Source organism: Prionailurus bengalensis, chromosome D4, assembly GCF_016509475.1.
Source record: "Prionailurus bengalensis isolate Pbe53 chromosome D4, Fcat_Pben_1.1_paternal_pri, whole genome shotgun sequence".
NCBI lineage: Eukaryota > Metazoa > Chordata > Mammalia > Carnivora > Felidae > Prionailurus > Prionailurus bengalensis.
The window spans coordinates 83345937-83361406 of record NC_057359.1 but is presented as its reverse complement, the minus strand read 5'-3'; positions in this window follow the sequence as shown (position 1 = coordinate 83361406).

Here is a 15470-nt window from a genome sequence, read left to right as displayed (position 1 = left end):
TTTCCCACATCTTCACCAACACTTAACAGCATCAAGCTTTGAACCTTTGCCAATCGATGGGTGTGAAATGGAATCTCTGCTGTGTAATGTGCATCGCTTCGAAGCAGTGAGGCTAAGTGTCTTTCGTATGCTTATTCACCATTCCTGCTTCCTTTTTTTGTGAACCGTTCATAGCCTTTACCCGTTTTTCTATTGGTTTGTCTTTCTCTTATTGATTTATGAGAGTTCTTTACATATGTGGACATCAATCCTACGTATGCTGCAAATGTCTTCCCGCAGACTCTTGCTGAGATTTTTACCTTTGCAAAGGGCCTTTTATTGCACTACAGTATTGGATTCGGTTGAGCCTAAAGCAAATAATATTTTCCTTTATGATTTCTGGCTTTTATAATTTACTCCTTTCCTATCCCAAGTCATAAAGAAATTCTCCTATTCATTCTCTACAAACTTTTAAGATTGTTTTTCACATCTAAGGCCTTAATTCATGTTGCTTATTTTGCGTGCACTGTGAGATAGGGCCTGATTTCATTTTTTCCCATACAGAAAGCTTCTCCAACCCCCATTTTTTTATAGTCCATCCCTTCCCCTCACAGATTTGTGATGCCTTTTGAACCTACACTATGGTCCCATATAAGTTGGGTCTGTTTCTGGGATTTCTCTTCTGTTCCATTGATCTATTAGTCCACTCCTGTGCTAATCACCAGGATACATTCTTATCAAAGCTTTGAAATAAATCTGGATACGTTTAGGATAAGAGCCCTACCTTGTTCTTCCTCAGATTTATCCTCAGATTTTTATTTGTGATCTTAGCTATTCATGCACTTTTACCTTTCTGGGTGGATTTTAGAATCAGCTTAACAAGTTTGATGAGAAATGCTGTTGGGGGAATTTTAAATCGAGATTACGTAGACTTTATGAATTAATTGTGGAAGAGTTACAGTAGTTATGAAATTGAGTCTTCCTTTCCGTAGACATGGTACATATCTTCATTTCTGTGTGTGTGCCTGTGTGTGTATGTGTGTGTGTTCTCCAATAATATTTTGTATTTTCTTCACTAAGTTATTACACACCCTTTGTTCGTTCATTACTAGACCATTTAAAATCCTATCTTTTTTTCTGTTACATTTGTGGTCTCATTGGTTCCTGGTAGATAAGCACATGATGGATTTTCTATGTTAATCTCATATCCAGCAACCTCAATCCCTTTCTTTCTAGTTCCAGCAAGAAAGATGGGGAGCTTTGGACTTGCTGACTTACAGAACCCAAGTCAGGACACAGTGTAGGCTATGTGTTTCGCGCACGGATTTTGCCATCTGACAGGTGAACCTGGGTTTGAGTCTTGGATTTACCACTTACTAGCTGGATAAATTACTTAGTCTCTCTGAACTAATGATCACATCCATCCCCTGAGTTATTTCGAGAAATCAGGGAGATGAAGTGCATAAAAGGGCCTAGCACAGTGCCGGGCACAGAGAAAATGTTTAACAGATGCTGGTTCTTATAATGTTTACCGAGTGGCTTCCCCTGCTTAGCTGGGGAGATAATAACCCATAGTAAAATAAATCACTACCTGCCTCTATTTATCATGAAGCAGCTATACAGAGTTGCCAGCATTTGAAGCAGCTTGATTATAAATTAACACCCACATTCAGTGACTTCCCTAGTGACTGCTGATTTGGAATTCATGTTTAAACCCCAGTTGTTCTCTCTGCCATTTTAATACACGTGGCCTCCCAATCAGCAAGCAATGGATTGTCAATAACCATTGATGTGAGAAGCCTTGGAGGACAAGGATGGGTAATGCCCATCTCTCTGACCCTGCCCCATGCCCCCCGTCCTAAACCACTCTTGAGTGATGTGGTGGACATCAAGTGCTTTAGACTGGATGTATCCACCTGTCCAAATACGTATGTTGAAATCCTAACCCCCAATGTGATGGTATTTGACGATGGGGCCTTGAGGAGGCCATAAGGTCATTCCTAATGAATGGGCTGAGTGTCCATATAAAAGAGATCCAGGGAGCTCCCGCACCTCTTTTACCATGTGAGAACACAACAAGAAATGGCTGCCTATGACCCGGGAAGAGGTCCTCACCAGACACGCAATCTTCCAGCTCCTTATTCTTGGACTTCTGGGTCTCCAGAACCATAAGAAATAAATTTGTGTTGTCTATTAACCACCCGGGCTATGGTATTTTTGGTGTAGCAGCCCAAACAGACAAAGACACCCAGTCAGACCATCCCAAACATACCCTCCAAACAATTCATGTGGGTACTTCTTCATAATGTGGAAAAAGATAAAAGGGGAGAATTCTATCAATTATATTGATATTAGTAGTAGTGTCACTACAACTCCTAATACACTGTAATCAACCATGTACACAGGGCTCAAATCCAATAGCTCTGAAGCCAGAGCCCAGAAAAAAACTAGATGGTGGCTGTTGTTGATAAAGAAGGAGAAATGGATCTGAGTAGGGGTCAGGGCTTTCTAAGACACAGTCAAAGGAAAACCAGAAAGTACACCTGAAAACATACCCTGAAGGGTCGCATGATATTTCAAGCTGTGTGTAATGCTCACGTGTTTTGTTCAAAGAAGCCATCCCATGGGGCTCCTGGGTGGCTCAGTCAGTTAAGCCTCCGACTCCGGCTCAGGTCATGATCTCATGGTTTGTGTGTTCAAGCCCCATGCTGGGCTTTGTGCTGACAGCTCGGAACCTGGAGCCTGCTTCAGATTGTGTGTCTCCCTCTCTCTCTACTCCTCAACCACTTCCATTGTGTCTCTCTCTGCCTCTCAAAAATAAATAAATGTAAACACATTCACACACACACACACACACACACACGGAGTGAATATCCCTACAGAAGAAGTTTAGCTCAGGAAGGGGCAGGGCCAGGATGTGAACCCAGAGCCAGTCCAATGTTTCTAGTTTTTGTTGCTTTCCAAGAGAGCGAGTGCTTGTGGATGGATCCGCACCACTCCAGGCTTAGTGAGTGTCTTCAGCCGCCTGTGAGTGGTGTCACTGGGCTGCCGAGTCATTTCAACGCGCTGCTGACTCTGGTCGCCAGGCCGAGGAGTATTTGATCACGCTGGTAAGCACTTCTGCCCAGCGGCCGGGTATGGGTGCAAGTCCTAAGCTCATCCGGGGGTGAACTGAGCACACAGCCGTGGCCAGGGCCCTGGCTCTGGCACCTCCCTTGGGTGCCCCCTTGGCAGGATGGCTTCCCAAAGTACACAGCAGCTGTTCTGACTCCATGGAAATAGTTGAGGCTGGCACACCTTACCCCTTCTCCCCCTGCCTCCCCCAGATCCCCCACTCCCACTTCCCAGGGAGCCTGAGGCACAGCTGAGGCCAGGTTGAGGGTAGGAGGAAGCCTCTGGGGCCCAGTTCCACAGAGCCTACCCTGGCAGAACTTTGGGGCCCAGGGCATTGCCCCACCCCTTAAAACCAGCCAGAGTCAGTACTGCCGCAGACAGCAGCCTAGGGGGTCGGAGGAGAGGGGCTAAAAGAGAAGGCCGCCAGAAGACTGCCAAGACCCCAAAGCCTCAGAAGTCACTGAGTCCACCACTTTCCGGCCCATTGCACAGGTAGGGAGAGTGAGGCCCCAAATCGGACTCTACAGGAATGCCCATCAGATCTGCCCATTGGAGAAAACATACAGGCAGACCCTGTCCTCTCTTCCCTGGAAGGGGACCTGAGAAGGCCCAGGCACAGCTAATTATCTCCCAGCCCACCCCCCAAATACCTGTGCTTGACCTTCCCCTCTGGAATCCAAGCCACATACCCAGAAGCTGGAACTGGGGCCCCTGAAGGTTGTGGGCTCACCTTCCACGTGGCACTCTCTATGTGCTCCTTCTAAAGTGACATGAACTCACTTGTCGACTCTTCCAAATTTCTTTTATAACAAAGGTGGTACATGCTTTGCTAAATAAATACACACCGACTCTACGGCCCAGCAATTCCACTCCTACTCGTGTATGCAGACATGAGTGCGTATGGCCACGAAAGGACCTGACGCACGTGTTCACAGCAGCCTTGTTTGGAATGGCTCCAAACCGGAGACAAGTCAATGCCATCAAGGGATAAATGAGTCGTGTGTTTGCACGATGAGGTGTTGCACAGCAGTAAGAAGGGGATGAGCCACCGACATGTGCAGCAACACGGATGAATCACACCTTTATTATGCTGAACCAAGAAAGCCAGACAGACAAGAGGACTCTCTGTATTATGCCATACACATGAAGTTCAAGAACAGGTAAAACTATTACAGACAATAGAAGACAGGACAGCGCTTACCTCTGGGGGCAGATACATACTGCGCAGGGGCACTTTCTGGGGTGTTGGAAATGCCCACACCTTGACCTGGGTCGTTACATGGGTGTACATACATAAGTAAAAAGATTACCAAACCATACATTTTTACACACGTTACTGCATGTAATGCCACTTTCAAAAATAAAAATGTTTTCAGTGTATATAAGCTATAAAAGTACATGGGGGTGCCTGGCTGGCTCAGTCAGGAGAACATGTGACTCTTAATCTCAGGGTCGTGAATTCGAGCCCGGTGCTGGGTGTAGAGATGACTTAACATAAAGAAGAAATAAGCTCACGGTCACTGATAGGAGTTGACAAATGCAAAGTTCTTTAAAGAAATTCTAGCTCTCCTTCTCCCAACACCAACCACTCTTCCCTGCTGAGTGTCAGATTCCATTGTGGGTCTTGGAGTCCGTCTGGAGGAACATTCTTGGGAGATGAACCAGGAGGACTTCCCTGCCTCCAGAAACCCACCACTCATTTTTAAAAATGTTTTTATTTCTTTTTGAGAGAGAGAACGAGAACGGGAGAGGGGCAGAGAGAGAGGGGGACAGAGGATCCAAAGCAGGCTCTGTGCTGAGAGCAGACAGCCCAATGTGGGGCTCGAACTCACAGACCATGAGCTCATGACCTGAGCCAAAGTCAGATGGTCAACCAACTGAGCCACTCAGGAGCCCCCAGAAACCCACCATTCATTTGATGGAGGCAGGAGACGAGTTGCAGCCCACCGCCATACCCACCCTTCCAAGGCCCAGCAGGAAGGGGAGGAGGAGGAGGACCCCCCCGGGCTTGGCAGGAGCACCACTAGCCACGTGACATATAGGCCAACTCTGCCCACTCATGCTCCTCCTAAGCCATACAGAGGAACATTCAGCCACCAAACAGCAACTGAGCCTTCGGCTTGTCTCTGTCTTCTCCAGGGACCCTGGAACTTGGAACAAAGCAACGATCCCACCCCTCCACCCAAGATAAGATCACTCAAGAATCCCAAAGAGTTAGGGAGAAAAATAGGAAAGTTAAGGAGTCTCCACCTCCTGCTTTCACATCTCCCATGATGGGGAGCTTACTACCTTCCAAGGTACCTCTCCTCTCCCTAACTGGTCCTAACTAAACAAGTACTTGCTCTCAAGGAGAGGAAATCTGTGGCTTGTAGCTCCATCACTAGGGTGACCAACTTGTCCCAGTTTGGCCGGGCCTTTCCCAATTCGGGTGCTGCAAGTCCAGTGTCCCAGGAAAGCCCTCAATCTGGAGCAAACCAGGAGGTTCGTCACCCCGTTCCTAGCTCCACCCTCTGGGCCAGTTAGGAGACATCGCCTCAGGGATCCTCTCCCTGGGGTACCACGTCCAGGCCCAGCCGCCACCCCAGGCCTGATAGCGTAGCATTTCTTCATTCATACATTTACGTATAGCCCTTCAGAATGGCCTAGAGACGTTCAGGCCTGGGCGCTGCTTCGGGACAAACCTGGGTTCACATTCTGGCTGTGTGACTTTGTACTTGTTACTTAGCCTCTCAGTGCTTCTACTCGGTCTTCTCAAAGTGGAGATACTAAGCATCTACCTCCCAGGAGTTTTGTACATATTAAATGAGATAATGAATGGGAAATGTTTCACATAAGGCCTGGCATCTAGTAACTACTCATAGACTGTTAGCTTTTATTCTAGTATTCACTCATTCAAAACCATTTATCGTATATTTAGTCTGTTTGGGCCCCAGTTTAGGCACTGAGGACACACAAATAACCCAGACATGCTCCCCCTCCCCGCCCCACACACACCAAGTTGCTCACAGGCTGGTTGGAAAGCAGAGGAAGACACAGGCAGTTATAGTCCAGTATGAAACAGGCTGAGGGAAAGACCTGGGAAGTTTCCCAGAGGAAGTGACTTCATTCTGGGCCCGAGAGAAGCCAGGGCGAAAGGTGTCCCGTGAAAGAGGGACTAGTTTGGGGGCAAGGACTAGAAAGCATGAAACAACAGAGCTGCTCAGGGATTAACGAGGGATCCTGTACCACAGAGTCTAGGCTGTACGTGGAAGAGGCCAGAGAAGGAGGCAGTTTAGAAAGAATTTTTTTTCTTGATAAAATAGGAAAATATTGAAATGCAATAGAATATATTTATTTTAGTTCTATTTTTAGAGAGAGCAGGTGAGAGGGGCAGAGGGAGAGAGAGAGAATTTTAAGCAGGCTCCACGCTCAGCCCAGAGCCCAACGTGGGGCTCTATCCCACAATCTTGGGATCATGACCTGAGCCAAAATCAAGAGTTGGACTCTCAGATGACTGAGCCAGCAAGACACCCCTAGAATATATTTATTTTAACCCAAAAGCCAGTGTCATGTTTTTAGGGGAGATCCTTAAAGGCATTCCCATTACGATGAAAAATAAGAAAAGCGTGTCTATTTTCAACACTATTATCTAAAATAGTCTGAAGATACCAACCCTTATGATTAGACAAGAAAAAGAAACGAAAGGTATAAAAATCAAAAAGGAGGAAAATTGATCATTACTTACAGAATCAACGGAAAAACCTTTGTAAATAATAAGGGACTTCAGTAAGATGGCTGGGTGCAAAATTAATATACTGAAATGAAAAGCCTGCATAAAAATAAAATAGTCAGTGAGAAGAGATAATGAAAGAGAAGTCCCTGTTTACAATAGAAGCAAAAACGATAGAATATTTAGAAATAAATTTAACAAAAATAAAATATACAAGATTATTAGGAATGTACTTTACACCTGAAACTAATATAATGCTGTATAGTTACTGGAATTAAATTTTATTTTATTTTATTTTTGGAAATAAAATTTAAAACTAGAAAGAAAGAAAGAAAGAAAGAAAGAAAAAAAGGGACTTTAATAAATTGCTGAGGGGCTTAGAAGAAAGCTTGAACATGTAGAATGGTTAAATATGTACCAAATCTTTCCTAGTTTACATATTATATATTTGTATATAATATATATATATGCATATATATATTCTGAATATATGTATTATGTTCTGGATACATATAATACATATATTCTGGTAAAAGGCCAATAGGAAGCTCCTTCTAAAGTCCTTATGGCAATGTGAATAAAAGGAAATTCTGAAAAATTCTGAAAAAAGAAAAATATGAGTGGGGACCAGTCCTAGATATTAGAACATAATATAAAACTACAATATTTTAAGGGGCGCCTGGGTGGCTCAGTTGGTTAAGCATCCGACTTCAGCTCAGGTCATGATCTCACGGTCCGTGAGTTCGAGCCCCGCCTTGGGCTCTGTGCTGACAGCTCAGAGCCTGGAGCCTGCTTTGGATTCTGTCTCCCTCTCTCTCTCTGCCCCTCCCCTGCTCACACTCTGTCTCTCTCAGAAATAAATAAACGTTAAAAAAATTTTTTAAACTACAATATTTTAAACAGTGTGCTAATTTTAGATAGATGGACCAATAGAACAGAATAAGACATTTGAAAGCATACTTGTGGATAAAATTGTGTCCCCCCAAAAGTTATGATCAAGTCCTAACCTAGTGAATATGACCTAATTGAAAATGGGTCTTTGCAGATATAATCAAATTAAGATGAGGCCATATTGAATTCAAGTCATATTGGATTAGGCCGTCATCCAATGGCTGGCGTCCTTAGGAGAAGAAGGAAATTTGGACACTGACATAAACTCACAGGAGAGGCCATATGAACACTGAGGCAGATATTGGAGTTACACTGCAACGACCCATGCAATGGCAAGGGTTTTTGGAAGTCACCAGAAGCTAGGACAGTCCAGTTGCATGTTGTGACCCACCAGAGGCACCACAGGGAGTCTGGCTTTGCTGACATCTTGGTTTCAGGCTTCTGGCCTCCAGAACTTTGAGAGAAGACATTTCGGTTGTTACATGCTACCCAGTTTGTGTGCTAATTTGTTACAGCAACCCTGGGAAATTAACACAGTAGCTAAATGTGTATAGGAATTTAGTTAGAACAAAAGCGATACTGCTAATCAGTACCAAAAAGATGGATTATTCAATAAAGATGTTGAGACAACTCGGTAGCCAACCAGAGAAAGAGCTGAACCCCTACCTCACACCTTACGCCAAAACAAATTCTAGAGTGAGTAAGACCTGGTAGTAATTTCAAAAGTGTTCTTAGACTAAGGAAGGCCTTATGAAACATAAAACAATTTAATGAATCCATAAATGAAAAGATTGATAAATCTGGCTACACAAAATTATGTTTAATCCTTTATGAAAAATAATATAAACAAAGTCAAAAGGCACATATTATAGACATATCACATGTTCCTGACAAAGGGCTGATAGCCTTGCTATTTTAAGAGCTCCTACATAATCAGGAAGAAAAAAAAAAACAACCTAATTAAAAGATAGGCAAAGGATATAAACAAACAGTTCCCAGGAAAGGAAATGTAAATGATTCTTAGTCATACGAATACATGGTCAACCTCCCTTGTAGCAGGAGAAATGAAATGACAGCTACGAGATATCATTTTCTATCTAACAGATTGACAAAGATCCAAAAGTTTGATAACATGCTGTGCTGGCAAGGCTGTGGGAAACAGACTCTGTCATTCATTGCAAGTGGGAGGGCAAATTGGTCCGATCTCCCTGAAGTGCGGATTTGGCAATATCTAAGTAAATTAGAAATCTACATACCCTTCCACCAACAACCCCATTTCTAGGAATTTACCATACAAAATACACGCGCATGGCAAGTTGACTATGGATATGGATATTTATTGCAGCTTGTAGTGTAGCAGTAGATTGGAAATAGACTAATTTTCCATCAGGAGGGGACTGGCGAAATAAGTTCTGGAACATCCATTCTGTGGAATACTATGGACCGTTTTGAAAATGGAGCAGTTTCCTATTTCTGACGTGGAAAAAATCTCTGATATGTAGTTAAAAGCAGGGAGTGGGGGGCGGGGAGCAAAGCTCAGAACCACACGGACAGTGTAATACCATTTGTGTAAGACCTACTTTATGGACGTGTTTTCATAGGCATAGAACGTCTCCCCAAAGATACAGAAAACACGAATAACAGAGACTGCCTTTAATTAAGGAACCAGGACGCTGGATCAAGGTGACTACATACTTAAAACCTTCCTATTTCACATACAGGTGTTCCTCATCCAAAAAGAAATCGAATATATTAAACAAACAACAACAACAAATCCTGAAGAAAGCCCCAAAAAGTGAAAGTTTTCATCTGAGATCCGAGTTTAACTGCTAGCTCCACCATTTTCTTGGACACGTTTTTTTTCAGCCCTTGAACTTCAGCTTCCCCAGCTGTAAAGTGAGAATGGTAACACTGCCCACCTAAGGATGGAGAGAAGGCACACAAGTGGCGAAGGTTAACAACTGGTGAATCTCCAAAGGGGTTCATGGCGTTATTGTATTATCGCCTTCTCTGCAATTTTGAAATTTTTCCCAAATAAAGTGGGGTTTTTTTGTTTGTTTGTTTGTTTGTTTGTTTAAAAGTTGCTGATTCCTGTGTCCCCGCCCGACCTCTTAAGTCAGAACCCCTGGAGGTAAGGCTGGCAAACCAACTTTTTCTCCCAAGCACCCTTGTACTCTGAGCACCACCGGACCAGGACGTAGGTGGGACGAGAAGCCAGGTGACCGAGCCTGGTGACTGGGCCACCCCAGCATCTCACTGCTGGCCGCTTCCCTCCAGGACGCAGGTAAAGAGGGCCCTGTTCCCTTTGGGCACCTGCCTGACAGGGGACTGGGAACCGGGCTTTGGGGACAGAGACTGGGGAAGGGGACCCTGTGCTTTCTGCCTCGGGATTGAGCGAGAGAAGCAGAGCCCCAGGCGCCAAACCCCGCCCCCCCACCCACCGCCAGGGCTCCCTTCGCAGGGCCTGTGCCGGGACACGCAGGGAACCCCGGCCCTGGCCCAGCCCCCATCAGATAAGGCCGCCTCCCCCGCGCTGGCAGCCCTCGGAGCCGGCGAGGAGTTTACGTAAGCCTGTTGTTGATGGAAAAACAAATGCACCAGCAGGCGTTTCCTGGCCTGCTTGGAGCCGCGGGCCCCAGACGCTGGCTCACCCTGGAGAGGCTCCGTCCAGACAGCTCCCCGGGGGGCTCAGGCGAAACTCTGGGGGTCCCCTGTGCCGGAAGACTGGCTCTTAGGGGGCCACCCAGAGCCCCACCGCCAAGCCCAGGCCGCCTCGCCCTTGAGCCCAGCATGCAGGAGACGGTTAATCAGTGCGGGTCTTCACCCCTCTCCCTCCGGCCCTAGCACCGGCCTGGGCCTCCCGGGGAGGCGGCTCTGGCCCTCCTCTCCCCGCCCCAGCCTGGAGCCCAGGAGGGGCCGCTTCAGGCATCCGTCAGCACCGCTTCACCGGGCGCTCGCTGCATGCCCGGCCCTGCTCCGGGGGGCGGCGGCGATGGAGGTATGGGAACCAGGAAAGAGCCGAGAATGAGCCTGTGCTAGGAGAACCTTAGCGGGGAATCGCAGCCGTCCGCGGGGCCTCCTTTCTTGCTTTTCAGAATGAAGGAGAGCCGAGGCAGACCTTCACGGAGCTGTCAAAGGCAGAAAGGAGACAACCAACCGAGGAGGACGTCCCCCCTCCCCAGCCCATACCCATCTTTGCCAGGAGGGAGGCAGATGACCAGGGTTCAGATCCCAGCTCTGCCAGCGGCACGACCTCATCACCTTATGCCCGAGTCTCTTTATCTATAAAATGAAGCTGATTCTTGTACCAACCTCAAGTTTTGAGACCGTAACGAGACATTTTGAGGATTAAATGTGATAATGAATACGAAACCCTTAAAGTATGCCTATCATAATGTCTGGCGCAGAATATCACACAGGAGCATGTCCCCGTAGATGTCAATATCCGCCTTTCCATCTAAGCATGGACATCTGCCTTTCAGGGTGGCCTTTCCTGACCCCCGCCATAGGTCAGGTGCCCCAGTTACACTCCCTCCCAAGTCCCCCTTCTCCACTCCTCCTGGAAGCCCTCTTCGCCCACGTAACCACCCCAGACCTGTGTCTTCTCCATCAGACTCTGCACCCGCTGTGTGCCAGGCTTCGTGCTGGCCCTGGGCATCCAGAGGCAAATCACATTCTGGCCCACATTCCTCCAGGGGTTCCTAGCCTGGTGGGGTAAAGATGGGTACACAGAGCAAGGGGCAATGAGGAGACCCAGTGGATTTGGACATCACTAAGAAAGTTATGGGAATTACAATGAAATCACGTGCACAGAGCACTGGCATGCAGCGGGACACACAGTAGGTACACCCCAAAACCTTAATTACATAAAGCGATACTATTTAATAGTGGAAAGGCCTAGAATGAAACACTGACTCTGCCGCTTACTTGCTGTGTAAGCTCTAGCGAAGTACTCTTTCTCGGGGCCTCGGTTTCTCTGATTATCATGGGAGATGCTATTATTAATGACCCATTGGGAGGCTCCAGTGGGATTCAAACAAGTCGATGCAGGTGGAAGCACTTTCTAGGCTCTCAGAGGGTTCATTCTACCAGCTACAAACTAGCCTATCAAGGCCAGTGGGGCGAATACAGCCGCGGACAAGGCTTTGGTATCAGACCTGGTCTCAGGACCCAGCCTGGACACCTTTTTGTTTTGTGACCTACGGCTAATGGCTCAGCCTCAGTTTCCTCATCTGTAAAGGGGGGATAACAATATCTCCCAGGGTGCTGTGAGGAGCCAAGAAAATCACAGTAAGAGATCGGATTTGTTGCACACTTATTCAATGCCAGACAGGGCTTTAAAGTGATTTTTATTTATGAATTTGTCCACTGTTATTTTACGGCTGGGAAAATTGAGGCAGAGGGATTTTAAGCAACCTACCCAAGGTCACACAGCTGGGAAGTGTTGCCAGGAAACGATCCTGGCAGTCTGGCTGGCACTGGAGCCCAAGGTCCTGGCCACCCTGCCTCCCTGCCTCCCCGAAGCTGCGTAAAGCACTTAGAAATGGCACATGGTCCAGCCTCAGCGAACAGTAGCCGTTATTATGATTTTATTAATATATGTGTTGATATCATCACGATCTTAATTACTCATCAATCCCTTCTTCGAGCAGGGCAAGCTGGAGCTCTCCGGCCCTGGGTGGGTGCCAGCTGAGAGCTGGTGCCAGGAGCCTAAACTGTGGGCAAAGTTTTATTTCCTGGTCACACCCAATGACAGTCAGCCCATGGGGTGGTGAGGCTAGTGGGTCCAGTGCTGGGCTGGCTCCCAGGGGAGCATGAATGTCACAAGTGGCCATCTTTGCCCAGTCTGTCACTGGACACCCACTCGGCTCTTGGAGCAGGGCAGGGCCAGGAAGGGGAGGCGAGGGCAGACACTGGGCCTTTTGTGTCCTGCTCCCCACGCGGCCCAGCCCCGAAACCTGTCCCCACCCCTGCCCCGGGCTGGGCAAAGGGTGTGCAGTGCCCTTCTGGGAGAGGAAAAACTTCAGGCGGGAGTCAAGAGTCTGACCAATACCCTGGCTCCACTGCTTTCTGGTGGAGGGTCCTTGGGCCTGTCCCTCCCGGCTCTAAGCCCGGTTTCCTCATCTCCAAAATGAGGCTTAGAGAGCTGGGCTCAGGTACAGGTGAGGGTTAGGAAGGGAGAGGAAAAGAAGATAGTGGTCCTGAGAAGGCTGCAGCAAAGGGATGGGGCGGGGGCCTGGCCACCTCTCTGTTGGGTGGAAACGTGGTTAGGGTTTTTCACCCCCTCCACGGACAGGCCCCGATCGCCCTTGAACCCCAACACACACTTCCCAACCTGCAGTACACAGCAACCACCTTGAACGCCTGTGTGCACCCCAACACACAGAGGCACACACACACCTGAATACAGACACACCCCTGATCTCACACACACACACACACACCCTTGATCACAGGCGTACGTAGACCCATATCGACACACTCCTAGTAAGAGACACACATAGACACACCCCGGAATACGCACACACACACACACACATCTGATCACAGACACACACATCTCAACAATACAAAGGCGCCCCCAAATTAACACCCACACCAACATGATCGCACACACCCCCTTACACCCACCACACCTCAATGCAAGCTACATCTCCGACCCCCGCCCCACAACCCGCCCCCATCACACACGGGCTCCAGTGCTCAAGGAGGCCACTGGAGGGCAGAGTGAGCCCCTCGGGGAGCCCAGGGTGAGTGCCTGGAACTGCACCTCCTCACCCCTTCCCGTACTTGGGGAGCTCTTCAGGCTTGAGCCCAACACTGCTGCCCATAGGAGCACAGGAATGAACCTAAAAGGAGGGCAATGGGGGGACCTACTGTGTGCCAGTCTCTGCGCTGTGGGCTTCCATATGCTGTCACAGCCACTAGACCGGACACACACGTTAAGGGGCTCAAAATTATCACTCCCGTTTTGAAACTGAGGAGAGAGTCCGGAGCCCGGAATAGATCTCAGGTCTCTGATTCTCTCCTGCGAGTTTTCTTTAGTGTAGACACCTCCCGGCCAGGAGTGTCTGGGGCAGGCGAGGGGGTTGGAAACCCCAGGGCTATGCCGCGGTGCACCGCCAGGGGGCGCCCTCCGCCCGGCCCCTGCCGGGGCTCAGTCGCCTCGCGTCCGGCGTCCCTCTTCCCAGCCCCGCGGTGCCCGCGGTGCCCCCGCGGCTCCCCTGGGAGCTTCCCTAGGTCCTGGCGGGCGCCCCCGCAGGATGTCTCGGCTCCCCACCCCGCCGGATCCGACCTCGGCTCCGGCTTCCGCCCCCTCCCTGGTCCCCAGGGGCCATCTCCAACAGCTCCGGGCCCGCGGCCACCCCCTCGGCCCGGAACCGCCCCAAGCCCACCCCCACCCCGGGCTCTGAGAACCTCGGAGACCATCCCACAGCGCACGCAGAGACTCATAGAGGTGCCTGAGCTGAAAGACCGCGCCGTTTCCCACGAGCAGCGCATTCCTGCGTGCGTGCCAGGCACCCTGCTCGACGCTGCGGCTGCCTGAGTTCTAACAGTGTTCACAACACCCTGGGAAGCGGGTGTTACCGTTACCCGTGTTGCAGATTTAAAACGCTAGAAGCTCAGAGAGGTTAAGTATTTTGCACAGGATCCTTGGAGCATGAGGTGGCAGGACAGGGTCTAGGGCCAAATTTCTAAGGATTAGACAGACCCTCAACCACAGTGATTGCCCCTACTAACATTTCTACTCTGCAGGATTTAGAAAGTATTTAAGGACCCACCCCCTACCTGCCAGGCATCGTCTGGGTGTAATATAAAGACAGACGCACTGAGTCATGGAACTTACAGTGGCAGGAAAAATAGTAAAATAGTCCCAGAATACGCACCTACAGTTCATCATTAATTGGCTCACTTACTAAAGATGTGTTACTAGGAGCTAGGTGCTGGCCGTGGCAGGGAGGGCCCACCTGCCATGTAAAGCTTGGATGAATTTGGTGCACTTGGCCGACTTTGAGCCCAGAGACAGGTGGGTCCCAAGTCCTGCCGGAGAGGTGGGCAGGGACCAGCTTGTGCCCGAGTCTCAAACACCAGCTTAAGGACCAACTTGCTCAGGAGGGATGGGAAACTCAAAGAAGAGAAGCAATGGGTAAATGTCTCAGGTCTCTTTCGTGCCTTTCTCATGTGGCTTGGAGGCCCCAAAGGGAAGAACCAGCTAGCGCTATGTCTTAAGGCATCAAAAATTCAGCAAGTCCCAACCCCAAATCCTTAATTCTCATCCCTCCACCACCCCCCCCCAACATCCTTTTTCCCAGTGACTTCTCCCATTGCAGTGAAGGGCATCACCATCTACCCAGTTATGGCTCTGTCCCCCGCTTCCCTCCTTCCCCCTCATAGTCAGTCTGCCTTCTCTCCACCCAGTCAGATGCCTCATCATCTGACTGATCTCAAGAGCCTCCTCTCAGCCATCCCTGTCCCCTCCTGCCTTGATTCATCATTCCCAACTTCCTGGTGCTACCAGAATGAATACCTAATCATGCTGCCAGGAAAGCCCATGGCTGTGTCTTCAGCCACCTCCCCCCCCCCCCACCATTCTGGCCCTTCCTCTGAGAGCCCCAGCCACACTGGAGGGGTACACCTTTTAATGCCTTGGACCAGCTGGGCTCAGGGCCTTTGCACACACCGTTACTCCTTTTTCTCCACCTCCCTGTCCCACCTGCTAAGTTAATTGCCACCCGCTTGTCTGATTTCTCAGTGATACCTTTCTCCAGGAAGCTGT